This window comes from Zosterops lateralis (genome assembly GCF_965231275.1).
Source record: "Zosterops lateralis genome assembly, chromosome: 1".
NCBI classification, from domain to species: domain Eukaryota; kingdom Metazoa; phylum Chordata; class Aves; order Passeriformes; family Zosteropidae; genus Zosterops; species Zosterops lateralis.
Genome location: NC_139762.1, coordinates 64025649 through 64053213, shown reverse-complemented (window position 1 = coordinate 64053213; position 27565 = coordinate 64025649). Strand labels below are relative to the sequence as shown.

The window sequence follows — 27565 nt, the reverse complement described above, 5'->3', positions numbered from 1 at the left end:
CAGTGGCCTCATGCACTCTCAGCCCTCCAGAGGAGTGACTTATGTTTTCCTGTCAGAGAGCTGGAAGATTCTAATTTATGGCCAGAAAATACCACATCCTCATTTGTCAACTTCAACCCAACCCAATATATATATATATATTTAAGGACTTAGTTCTTGTATTGCTTGTACTGGGTAAAATGAGTTTACAAGAAAATTTGCTTTCACCTCAGTGCTGAAGCAATTAAAGTAGGGTCCAAAATGTTCCTGTGACTACTTTCTCATTAAGAGGAAAAGAGAGGTTTCAGTGTTCCTCAGCACTCACCCAGGGATGTCTGCTAATCACAGCACGAGCAAAGAAGAGAGAGAACTGCTCCAGAGAACTGTCCTCTCCTTTCCTTTGGAGGTATCTGGGGCACAAAGACACGTGGAGGAAAAGCAGATGAATTACATTTGTGCTCCATCTTCTTCTCACAGCATCTTTTGCCAGGGATGTGGAGGCATTCTTCATGTTGTGACTTGGACAATCAGGCTAGAGCTTGAGAGTTTCTTTGCAAGGGCTGAAGAGAGAATTTAGGAGGGAAGATAGACTTTAGCTGGAGGTCATTCCATTTATGTGCTGTCCTCTCTCTGGATAGACAGTGTATTGCCAGTTTCACCCATAATGTGCTCATGAGTTGTGTTGTAGGAGAATGTAGCTTGTTTACTAGTTCAGCCATGTTTTCTGATCCAAAGATATCACGTTGCTGTCAAGTATTTTTAGTCTGAGCTTCTTACTATCCAGTTTACTTTGCAGTCTTGCTTTCTTCAACTAAAAATAGCTGCAATATAACAATAGCTTTTAGGTGGTTCCACTTGTTGGATTAAATGTGATTTGTTAAAAAAAATAGCAGCATGTCATGGTTGTTTAGTGCCTTCGTTCCAGAAGGACCTTGGAGAGATTTACTACCCTGCTCTGAGTCTCACCACCTGCTGCTGTGGTACAGCCAGCACTCCTCTGTAACACAGCATTCCTCTTCTTCAAGGACTGTCAGACCACATTATCTTTGCTGGTTCAGAGATATTTTTTTTCCTGTTTTCTTTTTTTGGTAGGTAGAAACGAGGTAAGTTAGAATTTGGCCTAAACATTAAAGTGGAATAACCCTCCATCTGCAAAAGATCGTGGAGGCTTTCTTCACACCCTGCCAAAAGGTCAGGATCTCTGTAGTACGATCCCTTGGTAAGGTGACACCTGCAGGTATACAGCTCTGCTCCCTCCCATCTTCCTGTGATATCCAAGCAGAAGTGACTCAGAAGGGAGGAGCTCCGCCTGCACTGAGTCACCCTTGCTTTCTATATTTACCCTACAAATTTGAAAGTCAAATTCTGTCAAAAATTTACCTGTAAGTTTAACCTGTAAGATTCTAGCCCCAAGGGCTACAGCTTCAAAACTATGCAGCAGGTTGGTTTTTTGTTGCCCTGTTTTGCAGTACAAGTGGAAGTTTGAGAATGTTACCGCTTGAGTAGTGGGAGTTTCGTCCGTGTAGCATCTACATACTTATTGCTGCAACCCAGTAAGGTAATGTGGGGTTTCTGAGCATTCTTACAGCCTTTATTGTCCTCAGTTGGAAAAGGCATGACTTTTGCCTTTAAAAAGAAGTAAAAAAACCCAACCAACCAAACTCAGGCTTTGTCATGAGAATAAAAATAGTACTGTTTGGCTGGTTTGTCATGTTTGTCCCTTAGTCTTAAGTTTCACAGTTCATATAAGGTGTGAGGTTATGAAGTAGGACACAGAAAGCATTTTGTGCTCTAATGCCTCCATTTTCACCTCTAGAAAGGACCTTTGCTGAGAAAATACAGCTGTGAGTGTGTTAACAGTGCCATAGAAAAGATACTCCATGGTCCTTAGGTAAGCCATGTACAAGGATCAAATTGGATTTAATTCTACTGAAGAATTATTGTGGCTTTGAAAAAATGGACCCATGCAACATGAAACAATTAAAATTTCACATTAATTGCATATAAGAATCAGATATAGTGCTTGGATTTTTTAAGACATGAAAGGTAGACTGTATTTTGAGACCTAAGATAAGCATCCTGCCTATCCAATTAGCATTTGTCAAAGTCTGTTAATTTTCACTGAGGTTTATCTAATTGTTATACAATTAGAGTCTGAGCAATAATTTTTCTGAGATTTGCTCAATTTACCAAGATCTGTGATGGAGTACAAGGTGGCATAAAGAGATCAGCCCATTTGCTGACCTGATCCTGCACATTGTCTTTTCACTGGGAGCTGCAAGTATGTTGCCATGGACTGTGTCCCCTTGGGAATTTGGGAAAAGGTAACGATATTGCACCTGCTTCAGGCAAGTGCACGGAACCTCAGTGGAGGTTCCTCAGTGGATCTGTGCAAAACTGACCTGCAGTCTGATCTGTACATATTCTACCATTTGAATAAGGCTGGACTAGGCAGGATTGCCTCACTTCAAAGCACAACAATAATTTAGGGGCCTAAAATGCAATAGCATTAAATTAGAATTCGGAGAAACTGCATTCCTGCACATTGATTTTACTATACTGGCTTGCTGTCTACTCTCATACACAGAATGTCATGCATTCCATATTAAAAGCAGGTATATTAAATGAAATAATGAGACACCAACATGTTCATAGTAAAGCATTTTTTTTTTAACCTCCCTGGGAAAATTCTTGATCATTTCAGTCTATCAGCTATTTCCTTGGTACTTATTTTTCCCTTTTCATCTCTGAAACTCAATAAGGAAATAGGAAATAAAATACCAACATAAATAAATGAAGAAGAAGGTTTCTCAACACCAATAAGCTAGACAAAAGAAACAGAACACTAGAGAATGTTTATTTATTCATGACATCTTCATGAATGCCATACTTCGGAGGGAATGAGAGATTTTTGTTCATGTTTGACTCTCAAGCATGTTAACAGGTTTTATTAAAATGGAGAGGTGGAGGGGAGGCATTGCACTTGAAAAAATAGAGATCCTAAATGCAACCAGATTAGAAGTTCATGAGAAATACTAGTGAGTAAGAAGCGTCATTTAAATTTGACATTCTATGCAGGGTATGGGCAAATATTTTCATAATCCTATTTAAATGGAGGAAATCTTTGTGAAAGGATGCATAGTTGTGTACTAGAAATACAGTTTGTTCTGGAGGATTTGTTCTGTTCTCCTCCCTCTTCTGTAAAGGCATCCTTTGTCAGTTTACTAGTTTTGTCCATGCTGTCATCTTAATAGGCATCCTCTGAAACATGTGAAAAGGCCCCTAGAAAATAACAGAGTTCCTTTTAATGAGTTCAGTACATGCATAAGTGTTTTCAAGATCTCTGAGTATCTCTGTGGTTGAGATCCATACCGCCTGTCTCTCTTTGTGACTGTTTTGAGTTAGTGTGTAGCACAGGGAGTTCTGGCTTGGGGATTCTCTGTACTGCTGTGACCCTGGATGCATCAGGAAAACAGTCCTAAAACTGAAATTCAGGAATTATGCAACAGTTTTCTCATCTCACTGACTAAGAATTGACAGCAAAGTATGAGAAAATAGAAGCAGAGAAAAACAACCCCCTGGACTGGCAAGGGTATAAATTAAAATTTCAGATCAGTCCCCAGCACATGAAATTTCTCAGAGCTCTGTCCTTGCAATATATTGTATAACTTCTCTTACCACAGAAGCTTAGGGACTCTGGTGGTGTCCAGCAACCTTAAAGTCTACGTGTAGCAAAACCACGCTGCACCTCAGATCAGATCCAAGGAAACAGTCACTTGAGTCTGTTTGCTGTTTGTATGGTCTGTCTAATGTCATTTCAAGTTATCTGATAGCAGTTCTTAAAATGCTGGCAGTTTCCATGCTGTTAGGCAAATGAGGCATAGAAGAATTAACATGTATATATGGTCAGTAAAACAATACAGAGAAATATGTGGGCTTTTCATTAAGTGTTTCTTTTGTAAATATTTTTCTGCCCTCAGGATTCCTTTGCATTTATTTACATTTTCATTATTCTTTTTGAAACAGCATATGCATTAGAAAACAAATGTCAGAGAACCCTACCTTGCAGTTGTCAAACAGCCATGTTGAGGGTGGGGGTACCCTCTCAATGCAAACATAAAGGACCTCAGATTTTATGAATTCCTCACCCTGCACAGGGGTACATGAAGACATTCTTTAATATAGGACAAATCTAGTAGCATTTAATTTTACTTGGACTATTTGCTTTAAGACACTGTATGAGTAAAGAAGATAAATGTCATGCCAAAAATCCAGCTGTATATTCCTAGAGCAGCCTGGGTTAATGCATTGGTATTGCTGCTGTGGGTGCTGATGTGGGTGAGAGGTCATCAGTTTCCTTTGCTCTCTTTGCTGTGCCCAGATGAGTTGTGTCAGGAGGGACTTGAAGGCTAAAGATCAGAGGGAAAGACATTATGTCAGCTCCAAGTATTTTGTTGATGATTTCCTAAATATCTTATTTCAGTTATAGCTCCTTTGCTAGCGTGAATTTCGTGCATTGATGAAAGAGGAGAAAAACAAACCCCAAAGTTTGCAAGTCAGAGGCTCGCTGAGTATATCCTTTGCTCTGGCATCTCTGTATGGCTTTGCTGCTCTTTTGGTTGTGTGGAGAGCATGGCTTGAGCTTTACAAACTTAATGCCTCTCTTGCATAATAGATTTCTCTTCTCCAAAATATCACATGATAATTATCTTAAATAAATAAATAAATAAAATAATAAATCTACATTGGAGAATGACCTCAATCTAAAACCTCCCATCTGAGTTGGCTCCCATCTGAGTATTGGTGAAGAGACACTTAAAAATCAATATTAACAATTTAATTGTCTATGTAAGATTGGCAAGGTCAGGTACATGGGGAGTTACAAAGGCTGATTTCAGAAAGAGCCATAATTTATATCAGTGTCTAAAAAAGGCATCAACTCCCACTGAACCTTTTCCCTTGAGGGGGGCAATCAGGAGTGTGGGTACTTTTTTGCCTCTTGCCCCAGTGCTAACACAGATCCTTGCACAGCTGACAAGACAGTGAACAAACTTTTTTGGCAGTCATGGCATGGAAAAGATCACTTTCCTCTACCAAGGAACTGTTTTCATGAAACTTGTACAATCTTAACAATCTCTGAGGATTGACCTCCTTTGCTGCATTTCGTTGACACTACCAATGGATTTGTTAGTTTTCAAGCAAAGGAAAAAATAGGTGGACTGACTGCATACCTTTGAGGCCACTGACTATAAAAAAAAAGCCAGGAACTTAAAAGCGGAGAGGAAATACAGACCTGTCCTGGAAATGCCCTCTCATTTGGCAATAGACAAAATGGGTGTTTGAAACTATTTTTTAAATGTCGTTTTATGTACTCAAGGGAAAAAAAAATAAAAGAGAAAGCAAGCTCAAACAACTCCTTAATATTTTTGAGCTCTACCAAAGTGCATACAAATTTACAAAGCCCTCTGAGATATCTACAACTTCTCAAAGACTCAATCCACGAAGCATGAAATTTGCAAAACTCCAGGGAGGCTGTGGCCCTGTTGGTGAGTTCAGAGACTATGCACAGACATGACCTGGACACTTCCAGCATGTACTGCATGTAGGGCCTAGCTTTTGTGATTGACATGGTCAGAAGAATATTTTGCAGGTGGGGTCTGGTAAAGTGTGAGCACCATTTATTTTCTGTTTTTGTTTAGTATGGACACACAAGTCAGCCAGCACTGCCTGTTGAAAACAGTAGTTTTGTTTGTGGCTTCATTTTTTTCTAACCTTGCTTTCAGCTGTTGGTGGTGGTGAAGGGATCACTTTAATATCTTAATGCAGAATTGGAGCCTATGAAATTTCTCAGTTCAGCAGAGGCTCACTCTGTACCAGGGAGGCAGGAGAGCAATAAGAAGATGGGAAAACAACAGATTCCTTTTTCAAGTTCCTAATATTTTTTTAACTAGTGTAAAATACTTCTGAAAAGGGACTTTTGTCTAAAATACTTGAATGTTACATTTATTGTTTTACTCTGTAAGAACACATTTAATACAAGCAGGCAAAGACGAAAAGCCTGACAACTTTTGCCTTTGTTAGGAACATGGGGACACCATTGCCGATTAGAAGCAAAACTACATTCAGAAAATATTTGTTGCCATAGTGACCATATTTCGTTGATTCCTTTTTCTGCTGTACAGATTTATTATTTCAGATATTTATAAATAGCTTTCTGTGGGGCCTAAACTACTGGCTACAAACTAAAAAGTTGCAAAGACTTCGGGTGTGCAGCTCAGTATGGTCAGATGGAGACCCTGCTTAAGCAAAGCAGTCAATGTGAGCATGTGGTTTTAAGCACCTCATCTCTTTCCAAAGAACTGCACGTGTGCTTAAAATCATACATGGGCTGAAATAGTCTGCCACAGCTCACAGCAGATAGTGAACATTTCTATTTTAAACTGTGTGGTTTGTTTTGATTTAACTTTCATAAACTTCAGTAGAAGTAAGTCCTTAAGTAGTTACACCATTAGTCATATTAGGAGTGGTCATTTGCTTACTCAGTAGTTGCTGTGAGCATTAGAGAAAATGTGGGCATATACACCTTTCACGGTTTCATGTTCCTTCCACTAATCGTCAGCCTCTGTGAATCGTCCTCTGCAGCCCTCTTCTCCTTATTTTGTTTATACTAGTGCCAGGTAAATGGTCGAAACACATGCATTTTACAATTGCCTAAAGGGAATTTTTCTGTAAGTGTGCAAGCTGAGTACACAGTATGTGTAATCTCCAACAGTTCAGGTCCCTGCAAGAGGAAATGCTCTTGAAAGCTTCATCATACTCAGGGGCCAAACGTCATGCAGCTACTTTTCATTGTTTGCTTAGAATACGAATTCCACATCCTTTGACTCTGTATTCTCACGTGTTAATTCTGCCTTTTAAGTGCAATCACAGTTTGCGTGAAAAAGAGAAAAAAGGAAAAGGTTAAAATTTTACAATTCTTGTTGCTTTTCATAGGTTTTATCCCCTCCAGTAAAGCATGGCATATGCAACTGGTTGTTTCCCCATTTGGCACATCAGAGGGCATTAGCATGTAGTCTAGAGCAACAGGATTGAAGGGACAGCTGAATGTGGAGGAACAGAAATGGAGAATTCCAGAAGCAGCTTAAAAATTACACTGACACAAATTGCCATCTGTGAATACAAATAATCAGAAAACTGGTTAATGCCTCTGACATCACCTTTATCCATACTCCTTTCACATATTTTCAGAACATAGTTTGTATCAGACATTTGACACCTTTCTAGCCTTCTGCACTCAGGCTTTCCTAAAATATGCAAATTTGCATTGCAAATCTGTTTTTGTCAGAATCCAGGTGGCATCTTTGCAAAAAAAGTCAGGTTTGGTTTTTAGTTTTTAATGCTCCTCAGCTTCCCCAGGGTGCCAGTCACACTTCCTGCCGCCAGAAATTACGTCTTTGCAATTTTTTTAGATTTAGGAAGAATCAGACTCCAGGTCCCTCAGACTACATAGAAAGAGAGGACAAGATCTTCAGAATTCACTCTTTCCCCAGCTCTGTGAACCCACAGAAAAGAGTCAAGACATCCTGAGACTGTATCTGAAGGCATCCCATGGCAACACGTGATCTGCAAATGTCACGTGTGAAGCTGTGCTGCTGAAAGAAGGAGAAAGGTCTCTTCCTGTGACATTTATTTTGGAATATTCATCAGCTAAGGAGGCCTGGTATCTACTTTCTTTACTTACCATGTGTGTTTGTGGGCAGCTTGCCCTCCATTGTACCCTGCTAAAGTATTTTGGGATATGTTACTGTGGTCCTCTTCCATGGAGTGGCTTTTCAGGGAGGAACAGAAGTCTTCCCAGAGCTGAGGTTAAGACTAGCAAAGAGTGCCAAAGCTTGCTGTGTCCTGGTCCTCCTGTCTCATGGGATCAAGGGCAACAGTGTCTCCCACAGCAGTAGGTTTCCTGGGATAATTAGATGATAATTGTGAGCTTTTCTGTTCAGCAGTCCCCACTGTAGTTTCCTCTCAGTACAGTTGCATTGAACTTAGTGGGAGATTGTTCAAATAAATAAGAAGTGCCTCAGATTTTAACCCAATAAGTTCCTGTCTCAGAGCAGCAGCGTCATGAAAAAGAGACATTTTTGTTCTGATGCTGTGTTTAGCAGAGGTTTGGAACTCTTACATCCCAAACCCATGCAATTGGTGTGCAGAGGAAAAGCCCTCTTCTACGTGTCTCACAACACCTCTGGGTGAGGAAGGGCCATTTTGCGTCAGAAGCTGAAACAGGCAGAATCAAGTAAAGGAGGCAGGGACAGGCATTCCTCTGCCTTGGCAAAACCAGAAAAGGAGATGGGGGAGACCCCTCGGAGGAGGACTCAGACAAGCACAAAAGGATTAGTCTGTGATATACTGTACAAGGTAACCAGAGCTGAGCCTGGCAACAGGCAGCCCCGCAAAGCACGGCTCCAGTGCTCTGTGTGCAAGGGGCTGTTGTCCATCAGCTCCAGCATGACCCTGCACAGGCTGTTATCACAGCTGTTGGAAACTGTTATGTCAGTGTACCCTTTCAGTCTCTTCAGGAATAGAAGATGCTGTGCTCTTTTGGATTTTTAATGCCCTGCTTAGTCTGGATCACAAGCTAGTGAGACATTGATAATTTTAACCATGTACTATACAGGCCCGTTAGTTTGTATTTCTGGGGTGTGCTTTTTGTTTCTGGCAAACACTTCCAGAGGAAGTTTATGCACAAAGGAGCTGGAATAATTTCTATTTGCTTACACCTTTATATTTTTCTGCTAAACATTGCCATGTTATCACTGCATTTAAACAAAAAAACAACAAACTTCTCTGTATGAAGTTTCCTTTTGTCACTGTGTCATTTTTTCCCAATAATTTTGCAAGGGTTAGTGTTAGTTAGGGTTTTACCTTCGTTAAAAATGACCTACAATTTGTGCTCTCAACTTTTACAAACACACTGTAATGCCAATTTTACGATTGTGTTCCCAGCTTTTCTAGCCCTGCTGCTGTTTGATTTTCAGAGAGAAGCAGAGAAGCTAAATATTTATAGAAGGGAAACTGTATTTACATAATCAATAAATGGGAAAAGCAGAGAAATAATTCCATCTCTGCTCCTTAAGTTTCAGTAATGCTGCATGTAAGCTGTTTCAAAGAGAAGTTGTGCCCTTGTCCCAGCTTCAGCAGACATCCCTTTAACTGCTTGTACTCCTTTTAGACTCCTTTGCATAAAAGAAAAACTCTCATTGTGTCTCAGAAATTCAATATGATATGGAAACCAGATAGGTTGGGTAGGGTTTTTTTTAAATAAATGTCTTCTGCCCAACTTTAGTATGGCAAGGAAATTTGATTATCACTTGTTGACAGGTATGCAGGTCATGTCAAGTGTTTCTGACATGTTTATTTTAAGTTAAGCTACAATTTGTATTTTGATTATGACGGAGTAAAAATACTTGGACAACAGATAGTCTTTGCCTGTGAATGAAAATTGGAACATGCAAGTTGTGGTCAGACAGACTTCTATTAGGGAGATGAGGCTTTGACTGGGTCACTGCCCGGAGGTGCTAGTTAAAAATAAAGAAAGAAACAAAACTCCATAACACCCTCACTCTCTTTCAAACCAAAACATCAGAGCAACACAGGAGAAATAACATTAAATAACTTGTGAAAGGAAATTGGAGATTTTCTGTTTGCCCATTTTGCTAAAGTGATAAGGTATCCATCTTCTGTTTAACTGTCTGTTTTATTCCACAAGGCTGCATTTCTGCAGCATTGCAGGACGTTTTAGAAGTGAAATACCCTGTGGGTCCTGGCTGCTTTGGCTCTCAGCAGTGACTAACTCAGTCAGAGTCAGCAGCTTACTCCCAGGAGCGAGCTGGTGCGAGGTGAGGAGCAGGAGTGCTAGCTCCCCCTTCATGCCATTTAGACTCAGCAGCAACAAGATCATTGCACAGCCCTCTGCAAGTCCCCAGGTCTGAAACTCGGGGTTGTATATCTCTGTGTGGGGTCGGTAATGTTAGAAGCAAAATGAAGAGCCCAGTTAGAGGCCATTTATCTACGCCAATATTTGGGGACACAGGCTCACAAGAAGTGGAGTCTCAGTTTGGCTAACAAGGGCACTAGACTTGAGAGTAGTCTTCAATAGAACAAACTTCAAGTGTTGCTTTCCAAGCAGTTGTCACGTAAAGTCTGGAAGCAAAGAGCGTGTGTTGGTCAGTATTCAGTTCTCTCCTTTTGGAAGCAGACTGGTTCTTGGAAGAAAAAAGTTGTCAGAGGATGTGAATGTTTCTGAAGAGGGGGATGCTGAAATTTTGCTGGATTCAGTGTCTGTTTGGTCTTTATCCAGCTCTGAGCTCAAAGGCAACACTTGTGATAATACATTTTCTTCACCATAGAGACAAATGCACCTCCTGAGGGAAAAAACAGTTGCTTTGACATTTCAGGCTGGGAAACCTGTCCTTGACACATGCACAGGCCCTGATACATGGTGTCTTGGCTTCACATGCTCACGGCTGTCTGGGAGGTTGGCACCGTCCCTGTTTAAAGGCAGTGGCATGCCAGCACTGCAGTGGTGAGGTCCCCAGCGGAGATGTTCGCACTGGGAAGGCAGCAGAGCATGGCAAATGCCACCTCTGTCAGAGGAGAGGATGTTCTCTGCATTAGCCATGGCATTGTGCACTTGCTCACCCGTGGTAACGTATTTATGTTAGCGAAAGCCCCGACGAGACAGGGGAGAAAAGAAACGGAGCTTATGTTGTGTTGTGGCTGCCAGCAGTCACAAACTGCACTGTGGCAGGAAGCTGAGTGTAAGAATCAACTGTTTTCAGACTTCTAGGAGCTGCAGTCTTGATTTGCAGAGCTGCCAAAGACCCACAGTGCTTATGCTTTCAGCTGGATGGGGGAGTCGTTCTGGAAATCTGTCCAAGGGATTTAAAATCAAGCCTCTGGCAAGTAACAGCATTGCATGACTAAATATTGGTGTGCAAAGGAATAGATAGCACAGAAGAAGTGACTGGGCGTAGAGGTGACCATGCTGGAACATAAATCATTAATATAGGAGATAATGTATTCCCCAAATAAGGGGAATATTCGTATTCTACATTATTACTCCTGTGGTTCTCCAGCCATAGTCACTGTTTTGTAACACTGGCTCTCCAAGACTGTGTAAAAATTCAACCCAAACAAATGTACTCTTGGCTTCAGTGGTGAGGCACTGATAGTTTTGGAGAGTTCAATACAGCCAGCTTTACTGCCTTTGTGTGCTTCTTCACCACAATAATTCTCCTTCGGCAGAATAAGTGCTTACTGACTATCTGATTATAGAGCTGAGGTTATGGGCCCATAAAGCCAGAGGACACTACGAGATAATCTCTACATGTGACAGCAAGATGCACAATCACATCCAAACACAAACTATGCCATTAGTATTACTTACTTTTAAAGCACCATTATGCCTGCATTGTTCTCTCTCATTAACAATTAGTCATTCAGACCCTTGAGAACTTTAATATGATAATCCCTACAAGCTCATCAGGCAAATCTCACACGGTCGTGATGTTCCATGCAAGATTTATAAGACGGAACTGGCTGGATGTGAATGTGGGAGTAACGGTCCATAAGCAAATGTGATATAAAGAGAAGTCAGCCAGGAATGCCGCCTACTGAACTCAGAAAGCCTGGCTGTAGTGGGAATGCTGTTATTTCAAAATGGCTTTCATCTTTTGGGGTGGAAGGAAGTAATTTTGTCATAGGAGAAGAAGCAAATGCATAATGTCCGTGGCATTTACGCACTGGTCAATGAAAGTCAGCCCCTGCTTTTGAAATGGTGTAGCTGTATGCCTTTTCTGTTTGAATGCTGTGTTAGGGGTGCCTGTGCTCCTCCACTCCCTCCCCCTTCTTTCCCCTCTTTTCAGCAAAAAGAGACCTCATCAACAAAGAGAAAATAGATTGAAAGCTCTTGCATCCAGGCTCTTTCAAGCAAAGCTTGAGAGAGACTTTGGCACATAATGTCTCTAACATTATGTTCACTGCCCTTAGAAAGCAATAACCCAATACATTCTACTGGCAGTTAGCAAGTGCAGTGATTTCAACGCAGATGAGAGAAGAGAGGACAAAGAAAGAATATGCTTAGAGCATCCCTTTCACTATGAACCTAGGGGCCAGCTGGAGTGTTTACAAAGCTCTAAGGCCAGCCAGCAGGGAGTTGCAATAATCTAATTTTAATTATGTGACAAAAGCATGAAGAATCATTTCAAGGGCTAACAGAGGAAAATGGTTGCAGCCTGCCAATATTCCTTAGATGGTAAAAGAAGACAAGTTAACTCACAGAATTTAGTTGTTTCTCAAAAGACTAAATGGGATCTATCACAACTCCCAGCCTGCTGTTGTTAGAGAACAAACTGGTTGCCAGAAAAAGGCTTTAGATGTCAAAGAAGGTTCCCAAGAGGCATCCAGGAAAAGCAACAATACCTATGCTCCTCTTATTGAATAAAATATATACTCACCAGCAAGCAAACAAAGTCCCATAATCACATGAAACTGGCTGATACGAAATACTGTATATATGTACACTGGGTATAAATTGATAGACCTTTAATCTGAGCTCTCCAGGATCACACCAATAAAACAGCTGTTTTGCTGTTCCAAGCAAAGCACAGAAAGGAGAGGGGAAAGGAAGGAGAGGGGAAGGGGTAACAGACAAGGGGGAAAGGGCAAGGCCCAAGTCATCCTGCTTCGCACACATCCCAGCTTTTTGGCAGAAAAGGAGTTCTGTCTTCTGACAATAACAGAACAGAGAGTTCACAGCAATGAGCCAAATAATTTTGACTCCACTGCACAACGGGTCATGGTGACAGTGTGGGGAAATCAGTGACATTTCATGTTACCAGAAGATGAATCCATGGGTACTTACTGTAGGATTTTCTTTCTGGATGAAGACTGAATCCAAACACTTAATACAAGATTATCCTGAATTTTATTTTTCAGTAATACTTTACATTCTCTTAGTTCTCCTTAATCTGCTGTTGCATAGGGATTTCGTGCTTTAATTTTAATATTGCTTGAGAGATCTAGTAGTGAACAAAACTTCAGTCTCTTGCAAAGGAATTGTTGGAAATACTGCATTTTCAAGCAACTCACATTCAATAATTTAACAGTCACTGGGGCTTCATGGGAACTTTCTACATAATGGCATAGCTTGTTTCAGAGCTTAGTGATATGCTTGAACTGTTCCCCTTGCCACGGCATCATTTGATGACAATGCTACATAGGATGCCAAAAAGTGCAGGTAGCCTGGTTTTGCTTCTACTCTTCATTATCCCATTAAGTGGAATAACATGCTGCTGAAGAGCTGCATGGCTTTCAAGTTCAAGAAATGTTTATAAATGGTAAAATCTTTAGTTAAAGTACCTTATCATTCAGAGCAACTGTCATTTGAAACAGGAGCATACTGCAGTAATATGTATATTTTAGGCAGATGCAGAGTATGGTGTGTGTACTCACTGTTTTAGCATAGTTCTGTTTACATCTGGGTCTACAGTTCTGCAGAGAGAGTATGCGGTAGAAAGAGGATTTGTCCCCTGTATAGCCACCAGAAGAGCAAGTGAAAGTGATGTAAATATTTATTGTGCATGTCTTCAAAATCACTGTGGTTCTCTCCGTAGAATCAATTAAGTCTCTCTGTAGAGTGACTTTTGTAATGAAGGCCTCTACACAAATACAAATGATGACTAATAAGGCATTATACAAATCATTAATAAAGTAACAAACAAAACTTTTCTCTGCAAACATCCTATACTCTTTTCTTCTTTAAAATGGTCTCGGTGAAAATCATTACTAAATTGAACCTCAGAGTTCAATTATTTACAGCAATACTGCCAGCAGATATTGCCATGTGCAAATTACTTTTCCCCATTATGTGACAGTGATGTTCTTGTTCTTGATCAATATTGTCATTCATATTTGCATAAATTGAAGTCTTTTTTTCTGTCAACTTAGCCACACTTGCTTGGGTTTTCCTTCCAACACCAAGTGCTTTTGGCTCAGGTTAATACTGTTCTTTTGCATTTCTCTGGAATTGGATTTTAAGGTGTAATTTAGCATTCCTTTTCTTATTTTCACCCTCTTCCAGGGCCAGATTTTAATGCTGACATCTTGCATACACTGTGAAAATAAAGGTGCTGTCACATGTTGGCATGTTCTGCCATCACACCTTGAATCAGGACTGGCTTCAGGCACCGATAGAGGAGCCAATCTCCTGTCTCCAGTCATCCATTCTCCTCAGTGACTGCCTGTGGTACCTGTGCTGGAGGAGATGACAGTGAGCTGGTTCACTACTCTTTGTTGTCTGTGCATCAATTCTTGTTACTGGTGACTAAAGGGGAACAAGGTGAACAAATAAATAATTATTGTTTGTGTGGGCTGGGCATGGCTCTCCCTTGCAGCAAAAGTCACTGATGCCTCTCTTGAGAGATGCTACTGGAGCTATTGAGAGATGTAGCACAATGCTACCCTGGGTCTTAAAATGTAAAATAAATTAGTTTTGCAGCTAAACAACAACCATTAGCCTGTCAATGCTTGAATTCAGCTAAATGCCAGGTTTACATGAGCAAATGAAACTTATTTTTGAGTCCTTGTAAACTAAGCTGTAAGCTGTTCTCGCCTCCTTGGAACATATCCTAGGCATAAAGTCAGATGGATGAAGTTTGGGGAAATCATTGTATTAATTTAGGAAGCATGTTGGAAAAGGGAAGAGTGGGGAGAAAAATTAGGAGAAGAATTTAGGGTTGTCATCAGCTTTCTGGTGATATAAATGTTTGTATAAAGGTTTATGGCTAACTGCTGACATGGATAATTCTTCAAATAGCTCTCACGCAAACCTTATATATTCTACTGTTATTTTCTTAGTAATCTGGTGAGGGACATCTGCAGTTTCAGGAAAACTGAAGTCATTTGCCATGAAATTGGGCAAACTAGGGCAGGGTTTGATAAGACAGTCCAGACGGAAAAAAAAACAAGGAAAGGTAAGGCCTTAAAACAATTGTTATTTTCAAAACAATCCTCTTTAATTTTTCATTTTAGAAGTGACCCTCTTTCATTTTTACAATGAATTTTCTAATGTAAGGTCTTGAAGCTAGGTTTAGTAACTCCATATACAACCCACAGGATTTTTTTTCCCCCTATTTGATGCAGAGCCTGAAGGGAAAAGTCCATTATTCACTCAGTTCCAAAGGGTGTGAGTTTCAGAAGCCAGAACAGGTTACTGAGATGGGAGAGCAGGGCAGAGTGGAGGCAGTGATAAGCTCAGCAGTAGCTGTTGGTTGACATTACAAAGATTGTTTTTGTCAAGGGAAGAGGTGGAAATATTCCCTCTCTGTTTCTATTTTTTGTACTTTAAAGAAATCTGAAGTCCACAATGGCATTCCCAAATGCTTAAAAGCTATTCATTTCAGCATTGCCCTTTCCCTTGAAGTTACCCTAGGAATCATGAGGCTGTTTCTTAACAATATGCTTTTTCCTCTTCAACAAGATATCTTTTTCTCCAGCTGGGAAAATGCCTGAAACCCAGACCAGATCCCTTGTGAAAATTTCTCCCCTTCATATACATTTTGAGTTTTCTACTATAGGGGACACCCTATATTGGGAATCTTCAAACACCACGGAAGACCAGAGTCTTTGTGGACTCTCAGCTATGAAAACACTGTGATATTTTTGTAAGGAAGACAGGGCATAATGCACTATCCATAATTAAAAAGAAAGGTCTAGTTTTGATTTGTTGACTGACATCCTCAGCAGTCAAATGATAAGTGGGATACCGTGAACTTACAGATCCTTAGCAAAAATCTTCAAAAAGAATGTATATTAGTCAAAACTGTTAGACAAAGAAGAATGTACAAACATCTAAGAATACATCTAGGAATGGGGCCACCAGTTATACATCAGTGTTAACTGCACTGAACCCAAAGAGTGGTGTAATACAGCCTGATGTTTCAGCCCTACCCAAGGCACACTTGTGTCTTCACAAAGTACTGACCTGGCATCAGTTTGTCAGCTCAGATTCCAAGAGGGCTATCGGGTAACTTCGTGGATTGAATACAAGCAGGGAGAGAGTCCAGAAGTTTACCCACTGCTCCATCTAGTGCTTGCTTTCAGTATCCCATAGGACTGTGAAATATCTTTTTCTTTTGAAGGCTGATATGGATATGCCTAGAAGCAGCTTACTTGCTGGAGAGCACTTGTAGTCCACTGACTTCCTAGCTCATGAGGGCTATCCATCAGTAAATTTTCTCTTTAGCAGCCTCTCTAATTTTTTTTTTCTTTTACTTTTTGCCTGTCAGCAAGCAAGTGCTCACAAAGAATGTTTGAACTGCCGTTGCAAAGCAGTGATCTTCTAGGAACTCTTTTGGGAAAAGGAATATGGTAAAGCATGAGACTTATCAATTGCTAGAGCTGGTGATAAAAATACAGTATTTGTGACAAGCAGATTGGGTACAGGTTAATGAGTTTCATATTTAACATGACTCTTTATTAACTAAAGTATCTTGTTTCTACCAGGTAAGTAATAAATCATGGGATAATTTAAGTATTTTGGTAGTATAGTCAAAGGCATGTGATACTGAGGATAGAGGAAGGAACAGTACACCTGTCAGAAATGTGAGGAAAACATTATTTCAGATGGGTTGTGCCCACTCTAGTAACTGAGAGTGTCAAGGAAGATTTCTGAGGATAAATAAACTTGTCAGGAGTTCAGTTGTCAGAACAGCCTCTGGCAGTTGTTGCATTGGCGAGCTAGCACTGTCCCAACAGCTCCCAGGCACAATTCAGAGGATACTCTGGATCAAGGACCATTTAACAGGATGTATGTTGGCATTCCATGCCACTTGACTCCAGGCATGTTTAATCTTCCACTGCAGAGGAAGTCACAATATAACACGTAATTCCTTGTAGTCCCAGGGTGAGAGCTTTGGCTCAGTAATTCCAACTCTGATAGCTCATGTTTTTAGCTCTAGGCATCCAGGGAATGTAACAGGAAAAGTAATGGCTCTCACAACTAAATGAGAGTACCACTTCAGAAGGAAGATTTTAGTGCCAGCAGGACTTTCTGTAGCAGGATCTTACTCTTTTAAGTATGAGTCTGGTCTAAGCAGCTCTCAGAGATGCCATCACCAATAACCATTACCTTCCATATAACCAGCTGGCTTTAGTATTTTCCAGAATACAAACAGAATGAAAATAATGGAAGCAGTCATAGCAGCATACTGTAGTACTGTACTGTAGTAGCCAGTTGCTACATATTGCCACAGCAAACTACATACTCTCATGTGGAGGAGACAGAATTTTCCCAGTGCTGTCTTTGCAAATATTTTTCTGAATTTGCTTATGTTTACCTTATTCATTTTCTTTCCCCACTTTCCTCCAAAGCAAAACAATTCTTACGCTAAAACTGCCAGAGAGGAAGAAAGATCTAGCACCTGCCAGAGATGTTCAAATATTAAAAATAAAAGATGGCCTGTTAAACACAAAAGACAGAAGGAAAAAGAGAAAAGGAGAGTGGAAAAGTGATGATAGTGGGCAAGTTTATTCTGCTATGTATGTATCAGTCAGGTCTCTATTTCAGAACAAATCACTCCACAGAATTAAGTCTCAGGCAAAAGGGTTAATGAGGTAGCTGTGAGTGAGGGCACACAGGGGTCACACATTCGGGGAGGACATTTGAGCTTGTCTCTGTCCTCACCCTCTCCGAGATAGTGTCAATCAGCTGGGAACACATCTCCAGAGCTGGCTGCATCATGGTAAGGAGAGGCTGTGACCAGAGCTTATGTATGTTATCTTTGCAGGAGAGCTTCCTTAATATCCCTGACAGGATCTCTTTATCCTGTCCCTTCCTAATCTGCAAGTGAACAGGAAAAGAGAGGGAATTCACTGTGCTAAATTGAGTTCCTGCTGTGTATTATTGATACTGGCTTTACTTTTTAAAGTTGCCTCTTCGATTTATCAAAACTTCGTGTTTTGTTTTGTTTTGCTTTGCTTTGTTTTTCAAAAGAAGGAGAGAAATAATTTTGCTATTGCCATTCCAGGAGGGATTTTCTGTCCTAAAGCACCCTGGTATCCAGCCCTCCCTCTTCATTAATCCTGCCCTTTCCCTATGCCCGCTGCTCCCAAACCTTCCCCTGCACATGAAGACATAGGAGTCTTACACCAATTGGGATAGTTTCAGTAGTTGCTTCGACAGTCCCTTAAGTCTCTTTTCAGTGCTTGCTGACTCTGTGCTAGGTTCTTCTTGATATGCTGCCTGAAATAAGAACTTTGGGCTCTTCAAAGGAAACCAGCACTTCTGACAGAAGCTGAAAAGACGATGAGTTGTTTTGAAATGTAAAGGTAACATTGAAAAACAAAGGGAGATTGAAGGCTCCCAGGTGATTTTTTATTTTATTTACAATCCTTCTGTACCCTTAGTACTACAGTCTGTAATTAAATGTCAAGTATTATTACTTTAATAATGTAAAGGATTGTTAAATTGAATGTAAAGTATTATATTCTGTATATATAGGAAGTAATGACATTATTTACTGACCCCTTCTAGCATTAAGCTTCTTGAACTTATGCCAAAGCATTGCATTGTGCAGCACAGTTGTGTATTCAGTACTTTGGCTTGGTCTGAAGTGCACTGACAGAGACAGGCAGCTAATGCAAAGCTCTAAGGAACAAATTTAGTTTCATCATTCTGGATAATATTAAAAGTGAGAGCAGAGCAATTTAGGAAACAGTGTGGCTTCACAAGAGAGAGCTTCTGAGAGCTGCTGCAGCACACTGTCTCAGCACTACAGGCTGTTTATAAAACAGAGACTTATGCAACATGAAACCATTTGGATGCTGAATTCAAATGCCTCAAAGTTGGAGACATCTCAGTTCCTGACAGCTACTCCCGTTTATTGAATATTAGAGGCTTATCTGAGAATTTGGTCTAGGTGTGTATTTTGTGTCTCCCCAAGGATGTAGGGCATAGTAATCAACTGTGCCTTGCTTTTTGTGAGAAAAACGTTTGTCTCAGTTGTTCAGACATTGTTTTGAAATTAGAGGATTTTGGGGGTCCAGCAGCAAGGACTGATATTTTAAATGGAACATTCTTCTTCAGTGTATAAAGAACTGCAGTGCAGCAAGGACAGGAAAAAGCCTAGTGACTCCTCTGCATGCTGGAGAGAAGGCAAACTGGGTCATAAGGAACAGTATCAGAGGAACAGAGGAAAAAAATGAGGAAGGGAAGAGAAAGACTCATGAAGGAACTCTGATCATGCCCCACAGGGACCTCCAGCAGCACTTGCACCTGCCCAGGAATGAGTTCCATGGACAAACACGAGTGTGAGCCTCAGGCAAAGGAGCCTGACCCTGCGAGCTCCCAGCAGCACAGGATCCTGGCTATTGCCTTTGCTTCACATAGACGTAAACCCCCTTAAAAGCAAAATGGTCCCTGATCCTCTGATTATTCTATTTATTTCCCTTCCTTTGAACTCTTCATTTCAGCATCGCACAGAACATTTCCCTTCGATAGAGGTAACTCTTGTAGGAAGAATCTCTGAGGAGGATGGCTGGCATGGCTTCCTGTGGTAGAGCTGCCTCTGGAGTAAGAGAAAAAGCAAACTGATCGTACATACATAATTTTACTTCCCTTGAACTTGTCTTTCTGTATTCTTGGAACTCTATTTTTTTCCTCCCGTTTTTCTTCCTGACAACAGCGTGAACGAATAGTTATTCACATCTTTCTTTTAGCTGGGTATCTTAGGAAACTGACTTAAAAGGGACGGCGGCATAAATACAGCACACACGGAATATTCTCCCTTCCTGTTCAGAAACTCGGGGGATAAAAAAAAAAAAAAAAAAATTAAAAAGAAAATAAAAGAAAAGGCAGGAATAAACATCTGATCTCCCCAGTGGCAGTGCTGGGCCGGGACAGAGTTCTGCGGGACAGGGTGACCCCTGCCGGGGACGCTTCGTGCTGGAATTCCAGGGGAAATCCCAGGGCAAGCTACACTCAACCCTGCGTGCTCAGAGGAGCTTGACTACGCGTTACAGCATCGTGCACCGACCTTTTCTTCAGCATGCAAGCAGGAGGCTCCAAAAGGCCTCCCCACACACACATTACCTGAGGTAAGGGCTTGCCGCCTCTCACAGGGAGTCCGTGGTTTGGAGCAGGGACAGCGGGGGTAGGAATCCTCTGGCCCGCACCTAAGCTGAGCACCAGTGGTGCTGATGCACTCAAACAGCTGCAGCCCCGACTCTGCTCACCTGGTTGCTCAGCCAGTTCGAGTTCAGTCTCAGAATGTTGGCTGCCCTCTGGTAAAGATCGAGGGATTAAATTCAGGCAAATTGCTCCTATGGAAAACAGGTCCATGATGCTTATGTCTGAGGAGGGCAAGCCCTGGCTGGGCTGACCTCCTGAGATGCTTCTGCCCCCCTTCCTATCTCAGCCCTGGCATGGGAGAAAAAGCATCTTTGCTCTAGTCACCCTTGCCTAGACTCTCTCTGTGCAAGGCTAGCAGAGAGAGATTGGCGCTGACAACTGTGCTCTCCTCCACAGTTGCTATGGTGTTGTGGGCTTCTATTGCTTAGCTGGTGCCTTTTCAACCTTTCAAGGGACAGGGAGTAGCGCAAATGTGACTGTGAAACAAGTCTGTGGAGCTTTGTCATGGGAGCTGTTGAACTGTGCCCCGAGGGTTTTGGTAAGAGACCCAGCAGTCAAACAGGAGAAAATCTAATACTTGAAGGCATTTTAAAAGCAGACACCTGGCTGCACAACTATTTGCTGTCCTGCTTTTTTTGTGCACTTAGCCATGGTGAGGAGCCCTGCAGTTGTCAGCTACATCTCAGTGTAATTTTATACACAGGAATATTCACAATGTACTGTTCCTTTGAACTAAGTCAAAACAGCAAGCTGTTTCTTTGCTCAGAAATGTAACTTAGTTCTCCCTGCTTAGCTGTTCTCTTAAGCATCAAGAGACAAGTCCAACATCCACTGAAAGTAATGGAAAAGGCATGGATGGTTTTCAGTGGGAGTTAGATCAGTGTTTAGTTAAATACACAATTCAATAAGGCAGGCTTTAACTGCTTCTCTTATTAATAACAGAGAAATTAGTTTATTCAACAGAGACATTTGGTCTTTATTTTAAAATGATTTCCAAATCCAGAAAATATTTAAACCATGTGCCCAGCCAAGAGTTTGTGTCTTCTATTGCAGGAAGATGCTCAGAAGCTTATTGTGTCAAAAAGCATGAAATTGTGGTTTTCAACAGATCCTCCTAATAGAGGCAGTAATTAAAGTTTTTGTGAAGATTGTAAAAGGAGAAATCCATGCGTTTTACCTTTCCTTCCACAGCTTCTACACAGTGTTCAGCCTCTTCCAAAAAACATCCTAGAAAGACTCAGAATGTTACTCACCCTGGTCCAACGGGGTCAGGCAGACAACACAACAACCCCTTCACAAGGCATGTACCAGGCTACTTACCTTTAACACACCCTGCCCCAAGAGATGCATGTGGAAAAGTTACCTGCTCTGGGCTTAACTTCTGAGATGTGCACAGGAGGAAGAATTGAGTGTTTCCCTTCTGAAACAGATTTGTGCCCTCCCCAAGTAAAGCCAACAAGCTAGACAGCATCACCTCTCAGCCCACCTGCTGAACTACACCGTGCCCCAGCTTCATCTCAAATCTTTGATTCTAGGAAGTTTATCTGAGGTAGCCTGGTATTAGTCCTACACTTCTTGTTGCTTTTTCCAGTGTATCTTTGCTGCACAGTTGATTTGAGAGATTAACAATCACGTGTGACACACAGATGAGCCAGGCAGAACCACATGAGTGGTCCTTTTACAAGAAAGCACCTTTCCTGATGCTACGCTTTTCTCTCTGTATCATCAGGGGTTTATCAGGCTTTATGCTGCAGGGACTTAAAATTCTTGCCCAGGAAATAATGGAAGACATGGCATTGGCTGCAAACAGATGATCATTTGCCCTTCTGAAACCATGACAAGGCACTGGGAGACTATCAGCACTTGAGTAACTTCATTGCCAGCATAGGCAAATCACTCTAACTTGGAATAGTCTGTATGGATGTGTGTATATGCATACAACAGTGTTTATTCCACACCTGCCCAGGCAGCCTTAGCTAAATATACCTAAGAAACACAATTCAAGGAACAGCTTGAGTTAACCGTGTAGTGAGAATGTACCCTCAGGTCTCTTCCTATTTGTCAGGTTGTTGGAAAATTTTGAACCAGCTGAGTAAAGTTCCTCTATTTTCTAAGTTTTTTTTTTCATTTTCCTGTCTCTCCATTGTTCCTTCCAGGCAACACAGGGTGATTTTCAGGTTTTCTTCTCTATTGCTAATACAATTTTTTTGCACAACATGCCAGTGAGACCAGGCCTGGAGGTGGGCTGAAACAGTAGGCTCTATCTAATGGGCTGCCTTTCTCAGCTTTTCAGGTGGAATCCCAGCTGCTTAGAAAACGAGATGATCTCTTGCTCCTCCCCTTAGTGATTTAGTACAAGTCTGTCAAGAGAGAAGAAGGCAGGAAGCTTTTTTTATTCCTGAGAGTGCTAGGAGAACTGCCACAAAGCTGTAAAAATGGGGGCTATCTTTTAATCTGTTCTGCAGTGCTTGGTCTGTGATTTGAGAGAAGAGTGGTCCTGTGCGGCAGCTGGATTTCCTTGGCTGGGAAAGTGGAAAGGAAGAATGTATCACCTGTAGCTGAAGGTAAGAAAGTAAAACTCCAGGCTAGGAGGAGAGGTGAGCATGGTATGAGATTAGTGAGGAAGGGAGGTGGGCAGAGCCAGTGGCCCAAATGGAAGTGGGCATGGACCAGGAGGTGGTGGCAGGGCTGATAGCAGGGACACTGTAAATGGCACTGTTGCTTTACTTGTTTTTTGGAAGAGCTGGCTATAGTAAATGTTTTTATGCCCATTTGAGGTAGGGCATAGAGGATTCCAAAGTTAAGAGACTGACCAGACACACAACTCTGGAACAGAAACAGTCATCACCTTCCAACTCACCTGTGCTCTGTATATCTCAGCACATTAGTTGTTTTTCTACATTACAGGTTGGGTACTTGTTCTGTCTTTCCCTCAAATGCTCTATGCTTGCCAAATAGATGTTCTTGAGGCCTGCTGTCACCTTACTGTCTGAAGGTCTCACCTCTCTGCACAGTAAGTTAAAATTCTTAGGGTCCCAGCGTGTTGTTATACTGCCCCAGGACCCTGCTGGTCACACCATTTTCCCTGTGTGTTCCTGCTTTTGTGTCTTCCTGTGTGTACACAATGTCTTTACAACCTCCTGATCCTTAGAGAATCTTTTCAGGGAGCCATTAAAGAATTTAGATAAATTTAATTATAATAATACTAAGTTAAATTTGAAAGAATCATTTTAACGTGTGTGCTTGAATTTAGTGAGTGGCTCATTACTGAATTGCCTCTTCCTGGTTCTTCTCACTTCTTTCTTCTAATTAGTGTGTTGTTACACACAGATCAGATACTTTTTCCCAGGTGAGACAGGTAGCAGCAAGACTCAGCTGTGCCTCATGATAAATCATTTACTTATGGCCTCAAAAAAGACACTTGCAGGGAACAGAGGAGCTCTTCATATTTGCAAGACAGACCCAGATTGATTCCTTGATGCAGCTGTAAGTTATCAAGACTCAGTGACAGTGTCCTCCTCAGTATAATTGTTTGCAGTTATTTTCTTCAGCAGCAGCCCTGGCTCAGCATCTAAAGGTGAAGGCTGAAGGGTGTCTGTACCTCCTTGACTTTCAAAACCTGGGCAGTCCTTTTCAGTCTGTTTCCTTGTGGTTTGGTGAGCAGTTTCTGGGGGGAAAAAATGATGTGATGCGTTGTGGCGTTTTGTTTGGTTCCTCTTCTCTAACCTAGAACAAAACAACAAAATGTGCAATGCTCTGTAAAGATGGATGGAAGTAGGTATTTGTAAAATACATGCAGTCGTTCTTTCTGTCTTTTCTACCCAAATGTGATCAGAAGATTACTCCAGTTATCACCGGATTTTGTCATTTTGTTCTGGTGTCCATGGACTGTGACATTTTTTGGTATAGAAACAAAAAAAGACTGCTCCGGAAGTTTCCTCTCTTGTGAATGTTTTTAGAGTAATCTTCCAGGCTTTCATCAAAAAACTGGATTTGCAATGTCTATGAGATAAGACCCACTGTACTGCAGCTAGTCAGGTTTTGGTAGTAGGTTGTACATAAACTGTCTGCATTAGCTTGCTTTATAAAAAAAGTAGAGGGTTTCAGGTGAAAAAGCAAACACTGGAAGGATACACAGCAGATGTACCTGTTTCTTTGCTTCAGCAGAAAGCTTCATGTCCTTCATTGTAAAATCACCCACTTCCTCATTTCCAAGTTGATTCTTTTCCAGCCTAGCTGGGGGTTCTGTCAGTGTCTTTCCCAGGGCACCTCTCTGTAGAGGCATTAAAAGCTTTCAGCAGGGTATATTTTGTTGTTGGGGTGACACTTTGCTGCTTGCCTTCTGCCTTTTTTTTTTTTTTTCATGCATGCAATGGACTCCAGTACCAGTGAAAGCCTAGAAATAATGATGTGCTAAATAACCTCAGGGCTCGCTCATGAGGGAGTGTTGTCTGCAGTGAGAATTCCCCTTTGCTGGTGAGTGATGTGTCTGTGGAGCTTTCAGTTTTGCTGTATACCCAAGCAGACGTGGGGATTTGGTAAGGAGTTCCTGAGGATTTAGAAAAGTTACTTTATTACTGCTGAAGAGATTTAAGAATGGTTTTGTTAAAGCTTCGTAATCATAATAGTGGTCTCTGCTGCATACAAATGAGCAGCCCAATCCTATGGCCCTGCTGCTGAGGGCAGCACTTAGTCCTGAAAGATGTGGTGATTATGTGATTAGCCAGGAGTCTGAATTCTGCCATTTTCTATGTGAGGTTTAGCAGTGTTAAACCCACACCGAGGACCTAGAGTTGAGATAATCACTATCCTGTTACAAGTTTCCTGAGTTATCTGCTCCTCAGCCTTTTATTGCCATAAATAACTCTAGAAGTCAGGCCTCACTGCCAGAAGTGTTAAGTGCTGCAAATAGTATAGAAGATGACTCATGAAGTGAGATGAAGGTGGAGCATGAATCAGTAGGAAGAAAACTGATATACAAAGGAGACATTCTGAATGCAGATGACACAAAAAGTCTGAACAAAGCAATGTTCAATCATCATAAAAATGAATCAAAAGGGGTTTTTTTTAAGAAAAAAAGAGAAACTCTTCTATTTAATGAGAAAGACCATTTCAGTGAAAGCACAAAGCTGTTGCATACTGACCATGTTATTCCTTACTCAAGACAAACTTCAGACTGCATAGAAAGAGATGGTTGGAAAATTCTTCCCAATATGTGCAAACGAAGTGGAGTATTCAGCAAGCAGGTTGCTTTCCAGATTGTTCTGTGTCTACACAAGCTAAGAAAAGAACTTGTCTTTGAGCTAAAACAGTTTTGGAGATCAAGAGTCCTCGTAGCTTCAATGAACCCACACTGAAAGCTAACGGCAATAGAAACCCTAAAATAACCTGAGCACGTTCCTTGTAAATGATAACTCAAGATAAGGAGATAAAATTCCCACAGACCGTTCCATTTGAAATGACAGCTTTTGGTGCTTTTGGTTACCCTCCAAAAGCTTGCACACGTAGGAGTGCCTTTAAAAACAGACTTGGAAAACAGGTACCTGATAGGTGACATCCTACAGCTGTTAGTGCACTAAAGCATCCTGTTCTGCCTGTAATTCAACTCCTGCCACTTCCTGGGAGAAGGGGTGTCTAATAAGAGTTCAGTGTAACTCCTCAAAGGTGAGAATGAAACATTTTCACGTTTGACATCAGCTGTGTATTTCAGGCATTAGAAGAAGGTTCCTTGTTGAGGGGGTGGTCAGACATTGGAACAGATGCCCCAGGGAAGTGGTCATGGCACTAGGCCAGTCAGGCTTCAAGTCATGTGGTCCAGTTTTTGGTAGTCCTGCAAAAAGCAGGAAGTTTGACTCAATGATTTTTATATGTCTCTTTCAACGTGAGATATCCCATGATATACAATCCCTTTGAAGCATTAAGCAGTAAAAGAAGTTCCCTCCACCCCCCAACTTCCAGCAGGTGCTAAAATGTAATAATGGAAAGAAGCCTAGATATCTGTGTCTTAGGTGAAAGCTCTGTCTTTGATAGCATTTTTAATAAGAACCACTGTGAAAATTGTAGAGGTTGATTTATCCCATGGCTCTTCCTTGGCTTTGTTATGCTAGATCTGTAATATGTTGCTCTCAAAGGTACTGCTCCTTTAGAGCAGTAAAGCTTAGAAAAAAGTGTAACAAGACATCCTAACCTGTACTGTTTTGACTCCTTTGTTCAGGATAAAGTAAGGGATGGTCAGAAGACCAAAGCTTCCAGTGTAGCTGTTTCACAGTGTTGGCTGTGGCAGGAGATCTGGAGAAGATGGGTGATGCTGCCAAGGCTTAAGGGATGCAGATTCTTATGTGAAGCAGAGCTATGGACAGGAAGGGAAAGCTCTAGCAAGGGTCACTCCCCAGTATTACTGTAAAAATAATTTCAAACCTGGTTGTATTCATCTTTTATAGTGTTGTGAGGGCCAGGGGTTAATTTCTTCATTGAAGGTAGTGCTAGGACTGAAACTTGGTGTAAATTCAGACTTATTCCTGGTCAATTCCAAAGTTTCAGATGCTAATTTACCTGTGTGTTAATGAGCAAAATCCAGAGCTGCATGTTGTAATTTGCAGTGTGTCTCGGTACTACACCTTTTACTACTGCCTCTGATACATTTAATCTGTTTATTCATAGGAAATCTGCTAGATTTGAGATTTAATGGAATAAGTTATTCTCAAGGAAGGTAGCACAGGCTGAGTTTTTTACTGTTGCTAAAAGAGAGCTAATAGTTAACAGCTAGTGACAGATTTATGTTTTCACTTGTAGGCTACCCAGCAGTGGGCCCAGCTCAAATACAAAGTATTGCTTGGAAAAGTTGGCTGTGTTAGCAAAAAAGATGAAGTTTTCTTTTTAAAAGCTGTACTTATTTTAAGACTGAAAAAAGTGCCTTCTTCCTATTGGGAGAAAAGGCATTCTCTAAGGAGAAATAGCAAAGACCAAGTTTCTGTCAATAAAAGAATCTGTATAATTTAATACCAGGCAGCTTTTTAATACAGCCAGAAAAAAAAGAGTAGACACTTGCCTCTGTTATGAAGGGGACAAATACAGAAACCTGCCTGCAGTATGTTACCTAAGTTTTGCCAGAGAGGGGCCAGTCCTCTTGGATATTCAAAAATCTGTCTGAAGGAAGTAAGTAAAGGCTATGGAGCAGCTGTACTTGGAGACCCTCTATCCCCATTTTCCCAAGTGCTGGTAATAGGAAATGTGTTAGGCAGCACCAGTGGCCAGACTGTAAAGCAGCCCGTGCTTGTTTAGTCCTTCTTACTGCAGAATCACAGAATATGAAAGTTTCTGTTTGATTTTTCAATGATGTAAGTGGCTGAGGTTAGAGATGTGTGAATGGCTTCCCTCAAATGATAAAGCTACTCAGAA

At 41.2% G+C, this 27565-nt stretch overlaps 1 protein-coding gene across 1 annotated transcript in view; it reads left to right on the top strand.

The window, feature by feature from the left end:
* Positions 1 to 14500, top strand: part of LOC310917663 (uncharacterized protein) — a 133062-nt gene extending 118562 nt beyond the window's left edge. Inside the window, exons 5-6 of the mRNA XM_083876114.1 lie at positions 7530 to 7699; positions 14120 to 14500. The gene's annotated coding sequence lies outside the window, so the exon portion shown is untranslated. The remainder of the gene's footprint in view (positions 1 to 7529; positions 7700 to 14119) is intronic.
* Positions 14501 to 27565: the final 13065 nt, after the last annotated feature.